We start from the raw sequence: 26,644 nt of genomic DNA on the forward strand, positions 1-26,644 counted from the left end.
TAGACCTACCCGCCTGCCCTGCTAAAATCTAAATTCTTAAGCTTTTCCCATGTTATACTATCTTTTCAAAACAAAAAGAAGAGAAAAAGGAAATATCTGCAGGACACGGGTCCCATCATTCTTATCACTCTATTTTTCAAGCATGACTTACCTGGATGTTTGTTAATTTTACTTTTCCTCTATAGCTCAAGGCTAATCATGAGCTGCAGCAAGACTGGGTCCCTCCACTCTTTACATTCTATGCTAATGAATACTCACTATTAATCTTCTCTTAGTGGTTCTAATCTATAAATTTAGGGGAAAACAATGTAAGCCAGTATTATTGAGGTCCAAATTCAATTAACGTATCCCAGAATTACAATTTCATCATAGCATCTTCCCATTTCTTGTTTACTAATTAAAAAAGAAAAGAAAAAAATTGAGAAGAATAAGTTTGCTGAGATTCTAAATCATAAGTGAGGAATTGTCAAAACACAGGAACTAAACTGAGAGGAAGAATTTGAGTATGAGGCTAACAGATTAAAGGCTAAGAACCAGATATGAGAAATGTTTACAAATGAAAGACAGAACTTAGAACTTGAGCAATTTCTGAAGTGACAATAGAGGCATACTATAGATTGCTTGTGACCTTAGAGATGGATAGAAAGGAAGCATTAAAGTGAACCCCATATTTTCATAGCTGCGGAATGCTGAAACTGCAAAGCCTTATTAAACTTTTTTTGTGAAATATCACTCACTCTGGTCATGAATTCAGTGAAAAAATGTGTAGAAAACAAAGACTTATTTCTTTTCACAAATCTCCTGAAAAATAAAGCACCTTGGAGATTTTTGTCTGACACCTCACCATCAAAAATAAATGATTATAAAGAAGATGCCCAGAATCTCAAAGAAACTCCACATATTGCTTCAGGAAATGACCACAATTGCTTCCATTGAATGCTGATTCAGGAAAATCTGAATATTATTTATAGAATGTATGAAAATGTGTTCTACTCTCCAGCCACCAAACACTCACTTCCATAAACAATTTATTACCAACTCTTATTAATACTACTTTCTAAATGCCTCTCAATATCCGAGTTGTCAACTGATCTCTGATAAAGGAACAAAGGCAAAGTCTCTTCCACACATGGTGCTGGAATAATTGAACGTCCACATGCAAAAAAAAAAAAAAAATGTAACTAAACACAAACCTTTACACACTTCACAAGAATTAAGTCAAAGTGGATCACAGACCTAAATATTAAATACAAAATTATAAAACTAGAAGATAGCATTGGAAACAACCTGGATAACCTTGGGTATGGTAAGGTTACTTTAGATACAACACTAAAAGCAAAATCCATGGAAGAAATAATTGATAAGCTGGACTTCATTCAAATTAAAAGCCTCTGCTTTGTGAAAGACAATGTTAAGAAAATGAGAAGACAATACCCTGGGAGAATATATTTGCCAGAAACACATCTGATAAGGACTATTATCCAATCTATACAAAGAACTCTTAAAACTCAACAATAAGAAAAAAAAACTCAGTTTAAAAAAATGGGACTAAGGACCTTAATAGATTTCACCAAAGAAGATACACAGATAGCAAATAAACAAATGAAAAGCTGTTCCACACATTAGATCATCGGGGAAAAACAAATTAAAACAATGAACATGGGACACCTGGCTGGCTCAGTCAGTTGGGTTGATTTTGACTCAGGTCATGATCTTAGAGACTTGATATCAAGCTCTGTGTCAGGCTCCATGCTGAACGTGGAGCCTACTTAGGATTCTCTCTCTCCCTCTGCCCTCTGTTGAGCTTGTGCTTGCTCTTTCTCTCTCAAGAAAAAAGAAAGAAAGAAAGAAAGAAAGAAAGAAAGAAAGAAAGAAAGAAAGAAAGAAAATAGAAAACAACAACAAAAACCCTATGAGATACAAACCTATTAGAATGGCCAAAATCCAGAACATTAACAACACCAAATGCTGTGTGGGTGTAGAGCAGTAGGAACTCTCACTTATTGCTGACAGGAATGCAAAATGGTGCAACCACTTTAGAAGACAGTTGGATGGGTTCTTAAAAAACTAAATATACCCTAAAATTGGTTCAGCAGTCATGCTCATGTGTATTTACCCAAAGGAGTTAAAAGCTAATGTCCATACAAAAACCTGCTTAGGGTTGTTTATAATAGCTAATTTATTCAAAGTTGACAAAACTTAGAAGGAACCAGCACATCCTCCAGTAAGGGAATGAATAGATGAAAGTGTGGTACAACTAGACAATGGAACATTATTCAGTGCTACAAAGAATGTGAGCTATCAAGTCATGAAAAAACATGGAGGGAATTTAAATGCTTATAACTAAGTGGAAGAAGCCAGTCTGAAAAGACTTAATAGTATGAGTCCAACCATATAACAGTCTAGAAAAGGCCAAACTATGCAGACAATAAAGAGATGGTTTCCAGTGAGGTAGGGAGAGGGATGTTGAAAAGGCACAGCACAGTGGATATTAGGGAAGTGAAGAGAGTTTTTACAGTACTATAATGATGGATATATATCATTATACGTTTGTCCAAACCATAGAATGTACAATACCAAGAGTGAATCCTCATGTAACTATGCCTTTGAGTGTCAGTGTAGGCTCATCCTTTGTAACCAAATGTACCACTCCAGAGGGTGATGCTGACAATAGGGGAAGCCGTACATGTAAAGGATCACAGGCATATGGGAAATATCTTACCTTTCTCTCAAACTAAGAAGTGTGGATATGCCAGAGTTAATGGAGAGTTTTTAAACAGGAAAGTGATGTGACATTTATTATTTGAAGACAATTCAGATAACAATGTAGAAGACCCATTAGATTGGGGGATGTTTCAAAGGGACAGGAATGTTAATAAAGTATGTTCATTCAAAAGTCTTAACAAGGTGAAATTATGGAAAAACTATGGATTAGAAGGCTTTAGCCTCTGTTTCACTCTGTGAGATATAGTATAGCATAAACCATATAGTCTGTTAGGCCTACATTCAAATTTTGGCTCTAGAAAATGCCAACTGTGAGACCTCAGGTAAATTATTTTAACCTCTTTCGCCTTTCTATTTCACCTATGAAATAGGAATAATAATAGTAATTTTATAAGTTTTATAAAAATTATGGAAAAAAAATATGGGAAAGAGTACATATTAAGCTCCTAAACTAGGGGGCCTGACAAAAAGTAGACAGATAATAATTTATATTTGTTATAGTTATTATTCTTAGGGATAATGGTTCTAATGATTAATTTCTAAAAAAGGTTTAATTTTACATATAATCAATATTTTAACTATAAAAATTAGACAAAGTTAAAGGCACATTCATATTTTTCTTTATGTTTGTATCCCTCATTCTGTCTGAATTCCCTGCAATTATAACTTGGACCCTGATATTTACAAAGAAACCATCATTTTGAATTTTGAAATTTTCTCAAAAAAAACCACATTGTGTTTTTCTATCTTACTAATAGTATATTTCTATTAGACCTTGCAACTTAAAAGTTTTTTTGTGTAAATTGCCTAATTCGTACTTGGAGTATAACTGATTCTAATAAATAATAATAACTGCTAGCATTTATAGATCTGAGAGTGATTCTTAAGGGTTTTATATATGTTAGAGTGTTTAGTGTAAGAAATAATTTTATGAAGTAGATAATTTATGAAGAAGATAATAGGATTTATGAAATACTATTCTGATCCTTATTTTCGAGATGAGGAAGAAGAGTCAGAGAAGGATTGGTAACCTGATGAAACTTGCACAGCTGGTCAGTTTGAACCAATGCAGTCGAGTTCCAGCATTGATGCTCTTAAAACTAGATAATGCTGTAGTCTTGTTACCTGCCTTTTGCAACAAAAAAAATTTCAAAAATTTAAAGTGGTTACTACTTACCCAAATATATAGTTCATACATGGAGAGGGTTTTAAAAATTCATGACTTCTAACTCCAGGCTAAGGCTTTTGTTTGTTTATTTGCTTGGTGATTATTTTTCCTTCCTTTCTTCATATTTTATGCCCTACCACCATATAAACTATGGCAAACTTTAGAAAGAAGAGGCAGATGGTCACAAGGTATTTACTCCACATAAATTAATTAACACTATGCCTGATAACATTCTGGGTCTATAAAAATAATACAAAACATGATTTCATTACCAAGAATTGAATAGAAAAAGAAAGAAACCTCAGTTCTCCTCACTGCCACAGTAAAGAATTACAGGACAGTGAAATGAAAAGTATCACCAGAGCAAAGTAAAAGTCTACTGCAAAGGTGGAGCAGGCCAGTCAAGAGAGATAGCAACCCTGTTTATATCAATTTTTGTTTTTTTCCAGAGGGTCCTATGGTCATCATTTGAGTGACAGGCCTGGATTATATAATGATTACCCAACGACACATGGCCTTTCCCAAGATGCATTTGAAATGCTCGCATGGGGTAGGAAACCACAGCATAATTTCTATTCTAAGGACACAGATCAAGTAAGGACAAGGCGCTGCTTTCTGCACAAGTACAACAAGCACAAGCTTGGCTCTTCCTCTCCTGGGATGTTGTAACTGCAAGCTGACTGCTAGAGGAGTGGAGTCAGGTAGTCCCTGGAGGGTCCTTGGCTGGGCTCTCTGTCAGAATGTCTAAGGTCCATCCTCCTGTTGCTCATGCCTAGATTCCTGCCTAATAAATTCTGCTCTTTAGATTCAATAGTGGAATCAAATAACAAAATATACACTTCCCATTCTATTAAGAGAGGGCTGGCTGGTTATCAAAACCTAGTGACTTGCTTCCAAAGAATAAAGAATGAAAAAGGAAAAATAGGGACTATATAGAGGATAAACCTGATAAACACTACCTTAGCCAAATGATCAAGGCTAACATCATCAGGAATAAATCATATTAATATTGTGTACCTCCTGATATGTGGTAAGGAGGAGGTTAACTTCACCTCTGTGATATTCTTCCTCAGAATCCATAAGCACAGTCTCATCATGAGAAACATCAAGGGAAAAAAGTCAAATTAAGAGACATAAAAAAATGACTAGTGTTCTTGAAAACTATCAAAGTTATGAAAAATAAAGAAAATGTCACAAAATGGAAAGTACAAAGAAGATAATAACTAAATGTGGAGTTTTTTTTTTTCTTGATTGGATCCTCGAAAAAAAGACGTTAGTGGAAAAACTGCTTAGTGAGGAATTCCAAGTGAAGTTTTAAATTTAATCACCAATGTTGTTCCATTTTAAGTTTCCTAGTTTTAATAAACGTACTATGGTTATATGGTAATATGACGGGAAGCTAGGTAAAGGGTATAGGGTTCTACTCTTCTATAAACTTAAAATCACTTAAAAAAGAAACATGTTTAATAATTACTGTGTTGGAAAGTGCTATTTTAAGAAAAGAGAGGGGTGCTCTTAAGAACACAGGTGAAGAAGTGTCTAGAATAAGGGGTGGCAAATTATAGTCTATAATTTAATTTTTGGGCTTAAATTATAGCCCAAATACTGCCCTGGTCCATTTTGGGATGGCCTGAGAGCTCAGAATATTTTGACCTTTTAAAGGGTTACAAACAAAACAACAACAAAGAATATGTGACAGAGACCTTATATGGTCTGCACAACTAAAATATTTGCTCTTGGTCCTTTGCAGGAAAATGTCTCTGTTCCCAGGTTAAGAGAAGCCAGAATTAGCACTAGGAAAAAAATATCTCCTAAACCAACAACTGAAAAGTGAGAAGGCATCAGCCTACGGAAGCAAAATATGAGTAAAATGGAAGATTAAGGTGCTAAAATGTGAGGAAATATTCCTGATCAATGAGAAGCATGTGGGAAGGCAGAAGGAATGTGAGATTATGGCCTATTTAGAAACTAGGAGTAGAAATAATGGCTGTGTGACTGGAGGGCTGGAGGGCACAGTAAAGGAGGAGTTGATGCTGGAGAATTCAGCAAGAGCTGGAGCCTGCATGTATGCCTCATGATATATTCAGAATCCATAAAGTGATTGGCTACCTTATAAGCTGGAGAGTGCCATGATACATTGTGTATTTCTGAAACAGGCCACTTTGGAGAAAGGAGTAGATTTGGTACAAGACTGGTAACTGACAGACTATTTAGGCTTGCTGTATTCCATTTTTTTCAAATAATGTTGTCTTGTTCTAAATTAATGACTATGAGATGAAGAAATCTGAGTTCAGTTTATGAGGTAGAGTTGGTAGCATTGGTTATAGACAAGGAGGGAGACAGATGACAAAAATGATGGCATATGTTGGTGTTACTGACATTGGAATGTATATATTTGAGCAACTATTGGTGGAAGAAATATGATGTGATTCTGGAGCAGTGAGTACTGATAACAGTCTGTATCCCAAGATTTAGGGTTTCAGTCATATGGGCTTTAATGCTTTGATTGGAAAACTAGCTAATGATATCCAGACTCATCAGGTCATAAAACCTAAGATGTCTTGTAACTCTAAAGACTACCTAGCCAAATAACTCTAATCCTTGCTTGAATGTGTTCTACAAACTTTTCTGTCAGAAAGCCATCCTCCTCTTCTGAAACAGCCTCCCACCCTTGCCCCAAGTAAACAAAACTCTCTGAAGACAGTGACCTGAAAAAGAAATTGTAGTTGGTGGAAAATCTAATAAGCAAAGGCTTTCTAATTGCTCTATTGTTATAAAACTGTTTCAGGCAACAATTGTTCGAAGTGGGCTGCCCACTGGCTGACCCTCTATCCTAACCCTGAAGTCTGGCTGCTTCAAGTAAGGAGCACTGGCATCTGCTGTGGGAGACATACTACTGGGTTTATTGTTCTGCTTTTCCCTGCCTCAGAGTGCTCATCTCAGACATAGGTAATTGCTATTTCCCAGGGTGGCTATTCTATAGCCCTTCATCCATTAGTCAGGGCACCTATTCACCTGTAAGCCTGAAACTGCCAGTCAAGAATTTACTGGAAAGTGGAGGTGAGACGTCAATTTAGTTCAACTTCATACTATTTAAGTTATGCTTTTCTTATCTTTTTCATGAAATAAATGTCATAGCTAAGAAAAATTAAGATATATGTTGCTTTGTAAGGGGTATTCAGGATTATTATTTCAAGTAAGAGTTTGCTATCACTCCAAGTAAATTAGAATATTCTTGAACATGTATAATTAAAAAGATTTCTTTTAGACATCTTTCCTAACCTATTGAGCGAAAAATAGTTTATTCTCAGCTAATCAACTTTGAAATGCCTCACTCTTTGACATTAAAAATCATGAATAAGTTGTTACCACTCATCTGGTGACTTTTATCCAGAGCAACAAAATCTAATGTTATAAGGGCTCAGTAGGTAGGAAAAAAATAAGAGACTGGTGAGAACTAGCCTTTCAACCTTAAATTTAAAAAGAAAAGCCAACACTAAAATTATTGTATGTGAAGATTTGCATATGAAGTGGTGTTTTTAAAATGTCTTTTGCTAAGGGATAAATAGAAAATGTGAAAGGTTAAATAATTTACCTGGTAATTTAATTTATAAAGACAGCTCTGTAGTTGATTCAGTTTCCCCAAACTTTCGTGCCTCAAAACAGATTATGTGTGTATGTGTATATATATAAGCACAACCTAAAGGTTATATGTATATAATACCGTATATAATAATGATGATGAGCTGACACTTTTTAAAAATGCGTAGGGCGCACCTATACCCCCCACCCCCCCCACACACACATAAAGCCAAAGAAGTCCAAGTAGCCAGGAAAATGAATTCACTGGGGGGGGGGAGGGGAGGGAGCAAAAATCACACAAAAAAGAAAACAAACCAGGAAACAAAAACAAATACAGGCTTTCTTACAGGAATTTTTCCTAAAATGTCTAAAGTCACGGGGCCAGATGAGCAGCTTCTCTTTACCAAAATCACTTATCAGACTCTGGTTTTACAGTTCTCAGTATCCTCATTATTCTGAACACTGATGACTCTTACCACACAGTTGGAGATGTAACAGGAAGGGTTGTAAGATATTGTTCTTAGTGGGTTAGAATATCCCTGACCAAATTCCCCAATTCGTATTAGTTTCAATTCAGTATTAATGGTATTTATCAAACACCTACTAGTTTCTAAATGTTTTGTCATAGAGAAAATATAAGGTAGCTTGGAGAATCTTGTTGATCTCAATACTTTTTAATAGTATCATTTTGCTTATACAATACTTTCTGATATATGTAATCACATGAACTATGAGAAGAAAATAAAACATCAACAAGAATGACACATTCATGATGTAGATGTAACTGGGCCATTTTGGAACTTATGATGATAAAGGAAAAAAATATTCAGCACAGTTTGATAGTACTTATAACGTTTTGGGAAAAAATTACATTTAAATTGTAAAATGATCCAGTGATCAGAAACTGTATAAAGCAATATGACAAAATTAATTGGCACCTTAAAAATAAGATCCTCATCACATTCCCACAAATAACCTTAAAAAGGCAAATTAAATAAGAACCATATAACATGCAAGCCTAAAGACCTTTTGCAAAATTCTAGTTGTTAATCCTTCCTTCCTCCCTTCCTCCCTTCTCTTCTTCCTTCATTACAAGAGGTAAGAGAGATACATATAAACAAGAAAGAATATAAGAATGTGACAAAAACATAGAAGAGTCAGGAAGACCTGAGCTCAAAATAAGCTGTGGCTCCTGAGAGTGTTGAGTATAAGTGGTTCTTCAGGCAGTGTTTGCAGTGAGAGGGTAAACAGGGGAGGGAGCTCAACCTGCTTGAGGCAGGGGCTCTTATTTTAATAGAAGTCAAAGAGAAAGGAACCTGTCCTATTCTAATTTTTCTTTTGTTATCATCAACAAGTACAAAGCTCTTCAAAATTAAGAGTGGGATAAATATAGAAAAGATAAATAAATACTTAAATTGGGTATTGCAGGTTTTCATTTCATTAGGCATCAGAAAGATAACATAAAGAGGTATGTGGTATGTGAAAAAATGGAGAGAGTGTGGAACTGTAGAGAACTGAAGAGCACATCCTTATCTACAGAGATTTTTACTCCACTATAAAAAAAATTAAATAACTTGCTTAGGGAAAATGGTGCCCAGCAATTGCTCTTTTTTATGCTATCCTTTATATCAAAAGTCCTAGAAATATTTGTCTGGACTTTTGCATCTAGTATTACAGTGTATAAGGTGCCCTAGAGGAAAAAAAAAAAAAACTCCAAGTACATAACACTCATGAATACTGAATATATTGTAACAAATACTTTTTTTTTTTTTTAAATTGGTTGGTTGGTTGATTTGGTTTCTCTATTTTTGTTTTTTTGTTTTGTTTTGAATCACACCTTACTGTGCTGGAAAATAAGAGAAATCTCAGAGGTCCTTGACGAAAAATAGAACTAGAAACCAGAGGTAAGCCAGTGTAGATTTGAAGTTACTCGGGAGCCTATGCAGGCACTGATAACTAAGAGAATATTTTAGTGGTTGTTCAGGCAGCAGGAAACATGGTTGTGTCTCCTTCAAAGAAGAAAATTGAGACACTCACCTAAAACTAGAACTCATCCAATAAAATTCTTAGTGAAAAAGTAAGATGGAAAAATTATCATATTGTCAAAGGGAGACAACGTTCTTCGACTATCTTAAAATGGGCTATGTGTTCAAAAATGTATCATTTGAGAATTAAGAAGCATTTACCTGCCCTCACATAGATTTGTGATTTGCATTAATCTCTGTGTCATCACAGATAGCCCTAGAAAATGATAACTTAATGTGGCCCACAAAAGAAAAGTGGTGCTCAGCTAAATGAATGCACTGAAATAACAGAATAAGGATCTTGGAGATAGACATTCTGTTTATGTGTCTGACATCATAAACCATTGTGAGTAGGGTGAACCGGTCAATAAATACTACTGAGATGATAATATAATGTGATTGGGTTCTTGCCTCATACCATGCAGATAATTCAGTTACAGGTAAATTAAATATTAGCTATGATAAGGAAACTTGAAACATTTAGAATAAAACAGGCAATATCATACTGATAATTTCTGAAAAGGTTCTATTAACACAGAAGAATCAACTTATAAATGAAAGTTGACAAGTTGACTATATTTAGAGTGAAAATTTATTTAATGGCAACTAGAAAAATTAAAATACAATTATATCCCCTAAAAACATAATTGTAATACATTTAACCAACTTTTATTAGTATGACTTATATAGTATATGTGAACATTAAGAACCACAATATAAAGACAAAATATACTTCAATGGAAGAAAATTCCAAAGAATATATACAATATGTTTACTTTGTAGACAGTGTAGAAGCATGCATAAAAGACTTTTTTTTAAGTTATATGTGTCACAAAATATAAACCAAAGCACAGAAGCAGTAAAGTCATGAATTATACCAAATTTGCAGGGTAGAGGAAAATACAAACAATGAAGGATATTGAGGAGTTCTGTTACATTTTAATGTTATAAATTTGGTTTACTATCCATCAAACTCTTACGTGACATTCTGTGAATGTGCTTCTAAAATTTTTGCATTGTTTTTAGATATAGATATTTCTTTAGGGTTCTTTTAATAATTTCCATTTTTTAAAGGATTTCATTTATTTATTCATGAGAGAGAGAGAGAGAGAGAGAGAGAGAGAGAGACCGAGGGAGAAACAGGCTCCCTGCAGGGAGACTGATGTGGGACTTGATCCCAGGACCCCAGGATCATACCCTGAGCTGAAGGCAGATGCTCAACTGCTGAGCCATCCAGGCATCCCTCCATTTCTTTTTATAGTATGTTTATGTTTTTACTTAAATCCTTGAATATATTTGTATTGGATTTTTAAAAGGTATTTTTCTTGTAATTGCATCTACTAAGGCATGGCTCTTTTGAAGATACTACTAAATGCCACTACTAAACTACTAAAGGCATGCTACTAAGATGGTTGATGGGATCTTCCCACTCTGGCTGACAACATGATATCTCTGTATCACATTCATCAGATGAACATATTTTTTTTAATTGTCAAAATAACAAATATTGTCAAAAATATACAGAAACACAAATGTTATATCCTCTCAGTGGAAATGTAAATCATTGAGCTCTAAAAATTGGTAAGTGTACAGCTCCCTAGTAGTTGTTCTTTCTCCAATAATTATTTACCTGGTCCTTGTGTAGTTGACCTCCAACATGTACATGTCAGTATTCAACCAAAAACTTATGAGGAACTCTAAGCAGACTTCTGAAGCCATGATATTTGTTGTGCCCAAGATTGCGAATCCGAGAAACCACCAAGGAGCCGACACCGGTGCAAGTACATGAGGGTTTATTAACAAGCTTGAGCTTGGGCCCAAGTGGAGCAGGGACTTGGACCCCGAGGTGGGTTCCAGCTGAGTTTTATAGGCTGGTCTAGGGGATTTCCAGAAGGGGTGGAGGAATTTCTTAAGTTCTGTTTACATTCTGATATGGGGCTTTCTGCCACAGGCGTTGAGCTCTGTTCTCATTCTAATATGGGGCTTTCAAGGGCGTTAAGCTGGTTTTTTTCCTGTAACTGAAGTAAGGTAAAGTTCAGCTCTTATTCACAGGTGCCGGGGCGGCTGTATTTGTGCTAACGCTGAACTTAAGGTGGAATGGCCTTAATTTTCTCAGCCTCCACAATATTGTGCCTTGTAACTTTGCTCGACTTATTATCTGTCTCCTCAAATTCAGCAAGACCTCCATTCTTGTTTCTTCATGGTCTTGAAAGAAAGGGCAAGCCAGAAACCAGTGGGATAACAGGGCTCACTTAATTTGTTTGCCATGTTGTGGGGATCAGAGGTTGTGCTGCCTGGTGTGCTTTTTCTGAAAAAAATCATTTCATATATTTTGAGTTGTTGTTTATAGTAGGAAGACAAGTTTAATACCATTTACTCCATCATGGCTGCTCATTGTTTTTAAAGTAAATATCTTGACATCATCCAAACACCTATTGAATAAAAAGAATACAGTCCAAAGAACACAGACATTTTAGAATTGACTAAGTATTTACTGCAAGCTATATATCTATCCCCAATTGCATAGAAAACATAAACTAAGACAGCAAAAACTCCACAAAGGAATTTGTAGGTAATTAGAAAGGATTAGATAATAATAAAGTATATTAAGTACACTACACAATCCCCAAATAGATAAAGTTACACTAAATCATATGTGTAAATATGTTTGTTGACCTAGATTTTCTTAATTAAAAAAAGACTGCACTGTCTGCTGCTTCTGAAGCAAATAAACTTGTAAACCTCTTGAGCAAGTTTCACTTGATTTCTATGTCAGCTTCACATTTGCCAATAATAATAATAATGATAATAAACTTCTCATCTTGATGAGATTCAGCTGAAAGAGTTCTGATACCTTGAGAAAACCAATATGATTTTAATAACAATATAAATTTGAAGCCTATATTTGAATTTTCTCTAAAAGTTTCAGGAATATTTACTTTTTTAAAAGATCATTTTTGAAATTTCATTAAGAACTTTGGCCTTTGATCCTAATTCTTTGGTATTACTATTTTTACTGGATAAGACTAGCAGACTGGATATCAGCAAGAAAGAGTATAGACTCAAAGCCTGAATCAGGGTACAGATGTACTTTACTGCCGTGATGACACAATCAGAACTAATATTTATTAAGTGCTTAGATTTATCTGGGACTCTTCAAGTTCTTTACGCATTTCCTTTAATACTTACAATCTATCTTTGAGGTAACATCTATTTCTATCCCTATTTTATTGGTGAAAGTTTTTGTCCAAAGATAGAAGACTAGTGAAAATTAGGATTCCAGACCTAATGGGCTAATTTCTGATGCTATCTTTTGAATGAACTAGATGTCACCACCCAATTTGCCACAAAGAAATGTCTAGTAACATTTACCATAGTAAATATATGTATAGGATTCAGTAAGGAAGTGAAGATTGGAGTAAACAAACCATTTAGTCTTCTGGAAATGAATGTGCAACCTAATTATCATTTTCTTGTTTCCCCCCCTTGATTTTAAAGATAAAATCTTACTCTCCAGTATGGATACCTATTAGGAATTTATATAAACTTTCCAAAATACCTGGAATTTTTTCCATCTATCTTAGAGGAAAGGGATCTATTAAAACATTTTCAACTAAGATGGCAGTAGAGCATAGTTATTTGAATATATGTACTTTGTTCATACAAATAATTCGATTAATGTAGATTAAATTGATAAAAATATACTTTATCTTTCCATTTGTAAGCATGTTTTAAAGAGATCATTTGGAAAGAAAGTACAATTATTAAACTAAATAAATGAATTTCAACAGTGACAGTGCACATTTAGATGTATGAAATAGGGGCACCTGGGTGGCTTAATGGTTAAGTGTCTGCCTTTGGCTCAGGGCATGATCCTGGGGTCCTGGGATTGAGTCCCACATCTGGCTCCCTACAGGGAGTCTGCCTGTCCCTCTGCCTCTTTCTCTCTCATTCTGTGTTTCTCATGAATAATTTTTTTTTTTAAATCTTAGATGCATGAAATAATCTCAATTAATTGCAATTTTATCTATTTGATAAATATTTGAAATCTTTTAATATGTTAAAGTTTTCCATACTGATTCTGCCTATTAGTATGCCGTGCAACATCAAAAACATATTTTTTAATAGTACTTAGTACTTAGTAAAAGTACTTAGTACTTTTATATTTGTATTTTGGTAGATTAGTGTTAGAGGTGGTCATTCAGGGGACAATGACCACTGCTTGACCTGGGAGCTGGACCCGGACAATCAGAGGCTCTTTAACTACTGCCCTGTCCTTGGAATGTATGTTCAGCCCACCAATCCCACAGCCAGAGTCCATTTTAATATTGCAGCCTTGGGAAAGCAGTGTGTTATTGAGACCATATGGATGAATATATGCCTGAACTCTGTTAAGGCCTGTATATAAAATTTTAAGATTCTGGCCAAAGGATATGCACATCTATTCCTTTTGCAGTCATCTAAAACAAGCCTCACAGAGTAAGTTCATTTGCTTATTAAATCATCCACCTCCCAATCTAGAGTGGGGTTTGCTTCTTTCTTTGGTTTCCCCCTATTCTCTGGGTGGGGGCTGGGTTCATATTTCACCCAGAAAGCCCCCAAGTTTGCTAGTAACAATTAGTATTTTAGCATTTAGTTATTTTTAGCATTTTTCTTCTTTAATTTTTTTATAGAAAAAAATGAAATCATCTGGGTCTAGAATTTTCTTTTTGAGAAATTGTTCAACTACAGATCATTTAATACATATAAGGTATTCAGGTTATTAATTTCTTATTGAGAGTGCTTTGGTGTTATCTCTCCCATTTGTCACTTAGGTATTTTCCCACTATCACTCTCTGGTAAGTCTTGCTAAAGTCATACTGATCTCTTGAAGTAAATCAACTTTTGGCTGTTTTGATTTTCTTTATCTCCTATTTTTTGTTTTATTAATTTATAATATTATCTTCATTTTTAAGTTATTCTTATTTTGTATTTAATTTGACATTTTAATCTAATGTTTCATGTGGAAATTTAGGTAATTAATTTAAGACTTTTCTTATACATGTTCTAATGTCCATTCATACATATCTTATATGAATGGCTACAAATTTCCAACAAAGTATTCATAAATTTTGATATGTTTTGGTGTCACTTATCACTTGGTTCATAATAGTTTTCAATTTCTCTTTGATTTTTTCTTTTGTCCAACCACTATTTAGGTGTTTAATTTCTAATATTTGGAGATTTTCCAGGAATCTTTTTGTTATTACTTCTAATTTAACTCCATTGTGATAAGAAAAGATTGTATATAAAGTTAATCCTTTTAAGGATTGTTTTAAAGTTGAGTGTTGTTTATGCCTTCTATACCTTTCTCCTACATGTATTAATTATAGACAGTAAGATATAAAACGCCCAAATAAAACTGTATTTGTGTATTTCTTTTCATTTATATGCTCAGTTAAACTTTGCTTTACATGTTTATAAGTGCTATTACTAGAAACATACACATGTAAGATTGCTATATTTTTTGATGAATTAATTCCTTTACTGATAAAAATTATTCCTTTTCATTCTAGTAATATTTTTAGCTATGAAAATGTATTTAATATGTAAATAACTAATCCATATTTTTTATTAGTGTTAAAATGGTATACCTTTTCAAATTCTCTTACTGGGATATCTGGGTTGCTCAGTGGTTGAGCATTTGCCTTCGGCTCAGGACGTGATCCTGGGGTCCTGGGATTGAGTCCAAATATGGCTCCCTGTATGGAGCCTGCTTCTCCCTCTGCCTATGTCTCTCCCTCTCTTTCTCTGTGTCTCTCATTAATAAATAAATAAATTCTTTTAAAAATCCTCTTATATCTAATTATATGTTATATTTAAAGTAGATCTTTCTTTAGTGTTATATGTGACACTTAATTGGAGTGCTTAAACTATTTTCATTTGAGGTGGCTATGATTTACTTGGGTTTCAAGATACTATATTGCTATTTATTTCTATTAGTTTCATGTGTTCATTTTCCCTCATTTCTTCTTTTCTGCCATGTGTTGTATATGTTTTAATCCATTTTTCTTCTTACTTGATTTATTAGCTATAGTAACTTTTTTATCTTTAATGGTTGCTTTACAGTTTACAGTGTCTATCTATAATTTAATCACATTCCGCCTTAAAGTAACAATGTACTACTTCATGAAAATACAACCACCTCACATCAGTGCAATTCCATATTTCCTCCTGGAGATTGCTATAATATTACAATGCACTTTAATATACTTTACATTGTGTCATTATTGTTTTTGTTTGAAACAGTATCCTCAAAGAGATTTCAAAATCAAGATAAAAACATTGCTTTTTATTTACACATAAATAACTCTTTGTTGTTTGGTGCTAGATGTGGATTTCCATCTGACATTATTTTCATTCTGTCCACAGGAATTGCTTTAGCATTTCCATAGTACAATGCTGCTGGTGATAAATTCTTCAGCTTTATTATATCTGGAAGTTTTTATTTGCTTTTGGAAGATATTTTTGCTACATCGAGTTTTTTCCAATACTTTAAAGAAACTGTTTCATTGTCTCCTGACTCATATAATTTTTTCCAATTGAACTCTATTGTCATTCTTATGTTTGTTTTGCCGTGTGTAAAATATCTTTTTTTTCCTTTCTGGCTATTCTAAAATATTTACTTTTTCTCTGGTTTCAAGGAATTCAGCATCATGTGCTTTTTCTGTAATTTCTTCTTCAAGAATGTGCTTAGGATTCTTTGAACTTCTTGGATATGTGAGTTTATAGTTTTAATAAGACTTCAGAATTTTTTTTATTCATTTTTACTTTAAATGTTTTATCTGACCACCCTTGCTCTTCTCCTGTTTAGTGACTCTTATTATACACTTATTAGGCTTTTTGAGATTATTCAACGTTTCACTGATGCTCCTTCATCTCTTTAATGTCTTTTTTTCTCAGCATGTTTGGTTTGTTAGTTCTACTGTTGTGTTTTCATGTTCACTAAACTTTTCTTCTGTGTTGTCTCATCTGACATTCATATGATCAAGTGTATTTTTCTATCAGATATTGTGGTTTTTATATATAGAAATTTAATTTGAGCCTTATTTTAAATTTCTTTTATGTCCTACTTTATATGCTCACTTTTTCCCCCTTCATCCTCCTGAAAACATAGAATAGAATTACAACAGTTTCAATGTCTTTGTATGTTAATTATAAAATCTGTGTCATTACTGTGTCATTTTGTAATGATGTATTTATCTTGTTAGGGATCACATTTTCCTTCCTCTTTTCATACTTAGTAATATTTGATTAGGTTCCAGATATTGTGAATTTGTTTTGTTGGGTCTTAGATATTTTCACATTCCTATAAAAATTATGGAGCTTTGTTTTGAGATACAGTTAAGTTACTTTGAAACAAGTTAATTTGTTTTCAAGATTCCTTTTTAAGCTTTATTAGGTAAGAACAGAAACAGAACTACTTTAATCTAGGACTGCTTTTGTTCTGCTACTAGGGCAGTTCCCTTCTCATTATTACCAACCCAATGTCCAGTGAATTAAAATTTCCTTTACCTGGTGGGAACATGAAAAATTCCAGCACTGTGTGATCCTTGGGAATTATTTTATCTGCTCCTTTTGGGTAGGTCTTTTCAGACATTGGGTCGTTTCCAAATGTGCATGTGCTGATCAATGCTCAGCTTGAACATCAAGGGGGACCTTATGCAGATCTCCAAAGCTTTCATTCTCTCTTTACTACACCCTCTTCTTCAGTACTCTGCCCTGTGTACTCTGACTACTTTGATCTAGTGGGACTCCCAGATCTGTCTTTTTAACTTAGGGAGACTGCCAGACTTCAAGTGTTTTCTGCTTCCTGCGCTGCAGTCTAGAAACTTCTGGTCAGTGAACTAGAGCAATCGGATGGCTCACCTCATTTGTTTCCTCTTTCAGTGTTCTCTATCATTTGCTACTTGCTGTTCACTGTCTAAAATCTATTCTTTCATATATTTGTCTGTTTTTCTGTTTTTATAATTGTTAAGGACAGGAGAGAAAATTGAGTTCTGTTATTTCATCTTGGTCACAAGCAGAAGTTTGTAACTATAGTTTTGATTTCTCATAGAAAACACTTTTCAGAGTTATGTCAAATAAGATTATCTTTTATACTTTCTTGGGCACCAAGAAGGGCAATTTTTTTCTTTTCTCCTTTCCATGTGGGCAGAGCAATTTTAGCATGGAATGGTTGTCTCAGTTCTACTTTTCCTTATCACTGGGACAAGAACTGATTTCCTTATTCATGTGAGCAATATAGCTATAGCCCCAAATATCCTCTAAGTCTATTGGTCCTGTAAGTTAGCACACCATGAAGCAGTCTGTTTACTTTTCAGGCTCTGATTTCTTTTTTTTTTTTTTTTTTTTAAATTTTTATTTATTTATGATAGGCACACAGTGAGAGAGAGAGAGAGGCAGAGACACAGGCAGAGGGAGAAACAGGCTCCATGCACCGGGAGCCCGATGTGGGATTCGATCCGGGGTCTCCAGGATCGTGCCCTGGGCCAAAGGCAGGCGCCAAACCGCTGCGCCACCCAGGGATCCCAAGGCTCTGATTTCTTTCTTTATTTTAATACTCGATGATTTTCTTGTCATTGCTTAAAATTCATTGATTTAAAGTTTTAAAAAAATTTCAGAAATTTTTGTATTCACTAATACTCTACATGTTTTATCTGGCCACCCCGGCTCTTCTCCTCAGCATTATATGGGATTATTTGATTCCAACATTATATGGGATTGTAGTGGTGGGGGAAAAGGAATATAAATTAGCTCTGTTATAGAGCTAAAATTTTTCACTTCATTTTATTTCATTGCATTACCTTTTATATATGTTAGTTATTTTTAAATAACATTTTATTTGAAGACTAATAACCTTAGGCTTCAATCTTAGGCTACATAAAGAATGTAAGTCAACAAGACAACTCACTATTTAGACATTTGTCAATATGTCTGATATTTTTTAATATATAGATTAAAAGAGCACACAGGAAGAAGTGAGAGCAGTTTTACAGTTACTTTTGGGAATATGATATATTAGAGAACATGAAGTAGAAGAGAGGATGTAGACAGTAATCCAGGCACGGTGAAGTCAACAAAGGAAAGAGATGGGAATAGAAGTGGTAATAAATGTGTGACTAACAAAACTAAAGTTGTTGTAGTAGGGTAACACATTAGGTAAAAGTAGTAGATGATGCTTGACATGATTTGCTCTATTTTATGCAGATGTGGGCTAAAAGGCAGAAAACCAAAGACCATGAAATCAGATTATTCAGATTCTAACTCCTTAAGGATCTGAAACTGCCTTAATTAGTACATTTTAAAGCAATAATAATGCCTCTATCCCAAATGGGAAACAAAGCTTAATGATCTTATTATCTGCCTCTATTTAGCAAGTTGGGTTTCAAATACTTTAAAATGTCTATGAATCTAAGACAGTTTTTTTATAAGTCAGAGTAATTATAAAATAATTGGGCAAAGATAAATCTTCTGGAAAAAAACACGTAATTTGAAGAAAGAATCTGTTAAAAACAGAAAAGAATAGGAAAAAAAATTAATTGGAGCATAACAAGAGTAAAGACAACCTGTAATTGTGACACGTTTCACCTCTAGGTAGAGACTGACTTATTTACTGTATAATAACTTCAACGTACTTATTTGCACTCCTTGATAAATAGACTTGGGATTTTTACACAGTTAATGCTTTATGTGCACAAATACAAATACATTCATGTATAATTATGTATCACATAAGAAGAATTAAATGTGTTTGTGATTATAAAAAAGATTGCTTTCTTCTGTTTATATTTTTATAAGTTGAATAATTCATGTATTTGTTTCTTCAATATGGTAGGTTGTGAAATATGAAAGATAAGCTTTTTAACTCAAACAAACACAAGTAGGATTGATTCAAGCCTCCAGTAACTTCATCCTTTCAATGATTCCCTAATAAAAGAGGGATTCTTAAACTTTATCTTCAATATATTCTGACCACACTTTACCCATATAAACATAATTCCCCTAAATCCCAAATGAGATCTTTAATTTAAGCCATCTATATCTTTACCGTGAAGTTCTTTCTTTACTCACTGCTCATCTCCCACTCTGCTTATCATGAAAATAGTATCCATCCTTGACCAGTTTAAATTATATCTCCCTGCTGAGAGACTCAAATTCTCCCTCTTTGCTCAATTTCTCCTATAATGTTAGACCACACAGTGAAACAGTTAATATTATTTGTTTCCTCTATTTTTATTTTATATTTGAAAATGTCTAAATCTTCAAATAATTTATAAATTACTTGTAATTTATAATAATTTTTCATTTCTTTGAAACCAATCATCAAGTTCTTTCTTCTTCCCTATTTTTCAAATTGCATAATAGGAATAAATAAAAAGTACCTATCCCAAACATAATAGCTTTTTGATTGATTGTTGATTGTGAATAGAGATATCATATATAGTGTCACCGAGGAATATGACACTTTTAGACTGTCTCTCCTAGGTATCCCATCTCCATTTTTGTCTTCTAGTGAGGTGACTGAGGGGATCCATGAGTCATATGTCTAATATTTTCAAAGAATCCTCCATATGACTAAGTTTTCCATCTTTCCAAGGTACTGGTAAAATTTGTACTTGGCTCTTGGTTTTCTTTGCAGAGTATGCTTTCCTGACAGTATATTTCTTCATTTTAGCATCTTTCACAGTCTTGTTAGGCTAGTCATTTCCCAAATCATCAAGTCATGATTCCCTTTTGCTTAAGTTGTTTCTTCAGTTTATCCTGTTTTGCTATTAAGTAGGGTATAGAAAAAAAAGGCAATGCTCTCAACACTGCTTAGAAGTCTCTTCAGCTATAATATCCAAGTTTATTGCTTTCAGTTGTTCATTGCTTTCCACATAACTGTAGGACACAATTTAACTAAGTTTCTGCATTTAAATAGCAAGTATCTCCTTCCCTCTATTTTTCCATAACTTATTCTTCACTTACTTCTAAATCTTCCCAGACAGTGCCTTTGATGATATTTCTACCAACATTCTCTTTGTGATGACTCAGTTATTCTCTATGACAAAATAGACTTTCTCTCCTTTGCTCCTCATATTTTTGACTCCTCACTAGCAGAGTCATTAACATCCATATTTCTGCTAACAGTCTGTGGAAAGTAAATAAAGAAGTTTCAATCATGCTCCTTGAGATTTTTCCAGCCTTTACCCATTACCCAATTCCAGTGCCATTTTCATATTTTTAGGCATATGTTACAGAAGCAGCCCATTTCTAGGTTCTAAAATCCACATTAGTTTCCTAGTGTGCCTGTAACAAATTACCATAAAATTGGTAGCTTAGACAACCCAGATTTATCATCATATGGTTATTGAGGTCAGAAGTCCAAAAGGGGTTGGAAAGCTTGTATTCTATCTGGAAGCTCTAGGGAGAGTCTATTTCCTTGCCTTTCCCACATTCTTAGGACTGTTGGCATTCCATAGCTCATTAACTTCTGCTTCTAGCTTCATACTGTCTTCTCTGCGTCTGACCCTGCTACCTCCTTGTAAGGACCCTTTTGATTACATTGAACTCACTCAGAAAATTGAGGATCAGATCCCAATATCAAGATCCTCAACTTAATCACATAAGCAAAGTCTTCCTACCCCCCCCCTCGCCCATGTAAGTTTAACATATTTACAGGTTCCAGAGATCACGATCTGTATATCAGTGGAGAACCATTATTCATCCTACCACAGACTTCTAGAAAATATTTAGTTTATTATCTGTAGAATTATTTCAAGAATCAAAATGAATTAATGTATCTGAAGCACTTAAAAAACTGCTGACCTTTCTTATGGGCTAAATAAATAAAACATGTTTGTATAAGCAGGTTATTTGTAGAAAAACTTAAAAAGCTAATAAATATATATGATAGTATGTATTTTCTTTTTTTACCTTTATCATATACCTAGAATGATGGTATTCCACTTTCACCCTTCATCCATTTCAATCAAGAAAAGAGTATTTTCTTCAGATTTGGGCTAAATGTGTTAGAAATCTGGCTGGTGCCAAAAGAATCTTTCCTTTTGGTTATTGACAATATAACTGTTAGCATCCTCATCATCATTCCTTGCATTTTTTTCTTCATTTGTAAATGTGGTTTGTTTTGTTGGAAGTATATTTCAAATTTAAAGAGTACAAAGGAGAGTGAAGAGCCCTAAAAACAACTGAGGTTTTATGTTGAAAGCATTTCTCTGAACACCTGTGAACTGTTGAATTTAATTGGGTACAGCTGGAACAAACTGTGGGGAGGAGGGAGCAAGCTGGCATTTCTAAGCAAGCACACATTAACATCACCCTGACTTTCCTCTAAGGGGCAAGAGGGCAGAGTGGTCATGAATGACTTAGACTAGATTAGGACATTCATCTTCTCTTTTTTACCCTTTTATCTACATCTGGTTTCAGGATAGGGTCAAGGAAATGTGTAAATGACTGGTAGTGTTTTATAGGTTAACTCTACTAGTGGTATTGTCATTTTGTTATAGCCATTGCTCTAAACTGAAGTAATGAGAAAGAAATTGTGGAATACTAGCAAGCAGTGTACAGAAGTCACAGGAAGGTATGATAGGTAGTTATAAAATATGTCTGGCACATGTTAAATGCTCAGTGCTTATGGACTAGTGATCTGCATGATGATGTACTTTTTTTAGAAGAGGTGAACTTTTTCCAGGTTTGGAAAGTAGTGAAAGAAGAAGAGCTATTACTTAAGAATCCCATTGAGAAGGTTGGGTGGCCAGCCTGGTAGAAAGGGTCATTTCTTGAGGATTTAGTTGTCACAAGCCAGTCTCTGCATCTTAAATGCTTCATCTGCAAATGGAGAATTAAGTTTTCTTCTATTCCTGTTATCTGACAGAGTTTTAAGCATCAGATCAAATTAAGAAACTGAAAACACTTTATGAAAAGTAAAGCTATAATATGCAGGTTTCAGAATTTTTGAAGAGGGTGGTATTGAAATGAAAGAATCCATAGCAGTATCAGGATTCATTCTGTTCCACAAAAACCAAAATTATAATGATCTTTTTGCCCATAAAAATGTTCATATTTCTTAGAAATAAAGCTTTTCTAAGTCATTTTTTCTTATATGAGTTCTTTGCTCCAGTCAAACTAGTCTTCCTGTCTTTTTAAAATGCTTTATTTCTTGCCTCTTACATAGTTTATTCAGCCTATTTTTTTCTTTTCCCAAACTGTCCATATCTTTTACCTTACATTAAGCAAAATTGATCATAAAATGAAGGATTTATGCTGGTTTTCTTAAGTAAAGGTTAATGCCTAATTGTCTAAAAGATATTTGGATATCTTACTATATTCTGTGTGTGCATATATATATGAATATTAAGTATAAGTAATTGATGGTGCTAATCTTATGATAACTTGTCAAATGTTCCTTAGCCCAATAAATTAAGCATGACTGCATAGGAGGCAGTATGCAAACAAGAAAATATGCCTTGAAACGTTGTGAAAGATAACAAACAGTCTCCTAATAGTTGGCGTTTTGATGCAGGATTCTCAGATACTGTGCTGAGGTAATATCTCCACAAAAGTCATTTCAGGTGAGCAACTTACTGCTTAGAACATTACCCCAACTGCATTTAATGATATAACAATAATATTAACCATAGCATAAATAGTTTAGATGACTAAACAAGGGTAGACATTCTGTGGTAAAACAATGAGTCACAGATGGGATTAGGCCAGATGGACAATGGATGTCTAGAGAGGTGGGACATGAGAGCATTAATCTCATCCCCCGAGCTTGCAAGCTTTCAGTTTTATCTAGCAGAGGTATGCAGCTGTGAGCTTTCTAACATATGACTCATTTTATTAAAGATATGCAAAGGATTCACGAGCTGATATTGCCCAAATTATCATTAAGTCATTGCTGAATGAAAAGGACAGACATTTCCACTCTGTAATTATACAGAGTAATTATGCCAAAAGATTAACACCTAGTACAGAGAGCAGCTAAAAACCAACATAAATATGTATGGACAATCATGAGAAGTAGAATATAATCATGAAAAGAAGGACAATAGAGATTGAAATTAATAAAATAATAACAAATAAAACAAAGAATGTTTTTAAGTGAAATATGGTAAAAATTTCAGTATTGACTTGAGATTAGTAACTAGAGTTTATAGATACTTTGTTGTAAATAGGGCATGAAGCATATGTTGCACAGTAATAATAAAATTGGAATTCCTTGAAATAATGAAGGAAAGAGATCTGAATTTTGGAGGGATGTAAGGTAAATTGATACATAAATGACCATGAAGACATATTGTGGTTAAGATATTTATCAAAAAAAAAATTAGAAGTATGTGTCAGGGGGTTGTCTGAAAAGAAAGCAAAACATAAGTAATATGATTTCAACTGACTTCAGACACTACATAGCAATAATCAAACTGTATAATAAGTATAGGAAATAATCTCACTGAGTGGAGATAGGAAAAAGTTGTTCACCTAAGCAATGTTAAAAGTGAGTTTAGACCATGAGACTAAAGGCAAAAGATAGTATATATAAGTACTTTAATAGGTAAGGGTGTTGCATACTAGGGTATAGGTTAATAAATATGAAATCACTATACATTTATGGTGTAACTGTACATTAAGCAAGGAATGATGGATGATGGTGAGGTCCAGGTTTCTCATTTTTAGAGGGAGAGGTTACAATCAACCGATGTGGGAAGGTTAAAATGACCTGTGTATTTCTGGATTACAGTTAGAGACATCAGTTTGAGTTAAAGTTTTATAGATGTCTAGAAATATTTATAGATATGTTTATATATACAGTTTGATTTACACAAATATTTCTCTATCTCTTGAAAGGGTCAAATAATGACACCTCAGAAATAATGAGCACATATAGTATTCTAAATCTTGATTTAAAAAAAACTAGAGGAGGGGGTGCAGGGACAGAGGGAGAGAGAGAATCTTAAGCAGGCTCCATGCTGAGTATGGAGCTTGATGCAGGGCTCAATCTCACAACCCTGAGATCATGACCTGAGCTGAAATCAAGAGTTGGATGCTGAACTGACAGAGCTACTCAGGCACCACTAGATCTTGATTTTTAATAGTATTCTCCAATAAAAGGACCATGGCTTCTTGGAGAAATGGCTAGTTCTAAGACTGAGTCAGAGAATACACAAGATGAGCATACAATATCTTGCAGTGACAGAAATGAAAGGAAAGCTGAAAAAAAAAAAAAAAAAAAAGTAGGTAAGGGAGTCCTAAAAGCAAAACAAGACACATGTTGACAGGGCTTTATCAAAAAAGTCAACTGAAAGAGCTCCTAAGCTAGAACAATTTGAGCAACTAAATAAAATAGTATCATATTAAAACTCAAAAGTATAGAACAACGATTCATGAGTATATACTGACATAAGTAAATGATTGAAAAAAAAAAAAAGAAAATGGCAAGCAACAAATCTTCCATATACTATTCCAAATATATGTAGATACTTCACTTTTAAGGAGATAGACTAACTTCCAGCTCCTCAGTTGAGGGCTACATATGGTGACTTCCTTCCAAAGGGACCACTATGGAAATAGAGGGGGAAAACTGTAACTTTATAGTGGAGAAACCAGGCAAATACTATCTCAGCTATCAAAGTCAAAATAAAAAAGAAGTCATATTGGTAGAATCTATCCTTGGTATGATGTAGTAATGAAAGTGGCACTTTACCTCTGAAGTTTTCCTTTCTAGAAACACATTACCTATTCTAATCATAAGAAAAATGGACAAATCCCCATCTGCCAAGCCAGCAATATTGAGATAAGTTCTTCTCATGCTCCCATCTCTCTGACTTTCTCTCCTGCCTCCTTTTTCTACTTTTATCCATCCCATCATTAGACTGAACTCATTTGGATAAGCCCAAATAATTTTCCATTTTAAGGTCAACTGTTTAGCAAACTTTATTTCATCTACTACTTAATACCTTCTTGCCATGCAAAATAACATAGCCACAGGATTTAGGACATGGGTTATCTTTGAGAGACCATTCTACTACCTAACATACAAGGAGTCAGTCAATTCTATTCAAAATTAAAACACATATTAGCTATGTTCTGCAACATTTTTCTTAAACTTAGGGATAGACTTTAGAATACAATATGCCTCGAGAAGAGATATTTATCTGAGGTCCAGCGATCACTTCTTTATTCCTCTATTTCTTCTGCAAAACTGAAGTAAAATTAATTTAACATTTTAAGCATTCTGTGTTTGCTATGTTTTCAATTGGTTTTGTGGGTCATTATATTTAACAATCTTTTATCTATCTATCTACCTATCTATATATAATGAGACATGACTGGAATGTTATATATGATAAAAATCATGAAAAAAAATGCATAATTTGATTCATGTCATACTAGGTTTATTTCACTTTTTATTAGTTTTTGAGTTTAGGTGCTATTAATGCAATTAATATACATTTTATTTTATTGATTTATTTTCCTCTCTTTTTTATTAAGTTGTATATTTTTATTTAAGTATAGTTAACCTACAGTGTTATGTTAGTTTTAGGTATACAATATACTGATTCAACAATTCTAAATATTACTCACTGCTCATCGTAATAAGTGTATTCTTAATCCTCTTCATCTATTTCATCCAACCCCCACCCAGCACCCCTCTGGTAACCATCAGTTTGTTTTCTGCAGTTATGAGTCTGTTTCTTGGTTTGTTTCTGTCTCTGTTTTTCCCCCCTTTGCTGATTTGTTTTATTTCTTAAATTCCACATGTTAGTTTTATCATATCACATTTGCCTTTCTCTAACTTATTTCACTTAGCATTATGCTCTCTAGTTCCATGCATGTTGTTTCAAATGGCAGGATTTCATTCTTTTTTATGGCTGAATAATAATCTAGTGTGTGTCTGTGTGTGCTGTGTCTATGTGTGTGTGACCACATCTTTATCCATCCATTTGTACATAGATATTTGGACTTCTTCCATAATTTGGCTATTGTAAATAATGCTGAAGTCAACATAAGTATTCATGTATTCCTTTGAAATAATATTTTTGTATTTTGGGAGTAGAGTAAATTTAATTAATAAATTTTATTTAATTGATTTTAATTTTTAAGA

The 26,644-nt window shown here is 33.9% G+C and overlaps 1 long non-coding RNA gene across 7 annotated transcripts in view; it reads left to right on the plus strand.

Annotated features, from left to right (window-relative positions):
• The first annotated feature begins 9,854 nt into the window (after positions 1 to 9,854).
• Positions 9,855 to 26,644, plus strand: part of LOC112664290 (uncharacterized) — a 62,675-nt gene continuing 45,885 nt past the window's right edge. For 3 of the 7 annotated variants that reach the window (XR_003139626.3, XR_003139630.3, XR_003139628.3), the window contains exons 1-3: positions 9,855 to 9,938; positions 14,313 to 14,336; positions 23,063 to 23,111. This is a non-coding gene — a long non-coding RNA (uncharacterized LOC112664290). Of the gene's footprint in view, positions 9,939 to 14,312; positions 14,337 to 22,950; positions 23,112 to 26,644 lie in introns of all 7 variants that reach the window. The other 4 variants (XR_004806165.2, XR_003139627.3, XR_003139629.3 and 1 more) reach the window with 4 other exon arrangements.

Source organism: Canis lupus, chromosome 17, assembly GCF_003254725.2.
Source record: "Canis lupus dingo isolate Sandy chromosome 17, ASM325472v2, whole genome shotgun sequence".
NCBI classification, from domain to species: domain Eukaryota; kingdom Metazoa; phylum Chordata; class Mammalia; order Carnivora; family Canidae; genus Canis; species Canis lupus.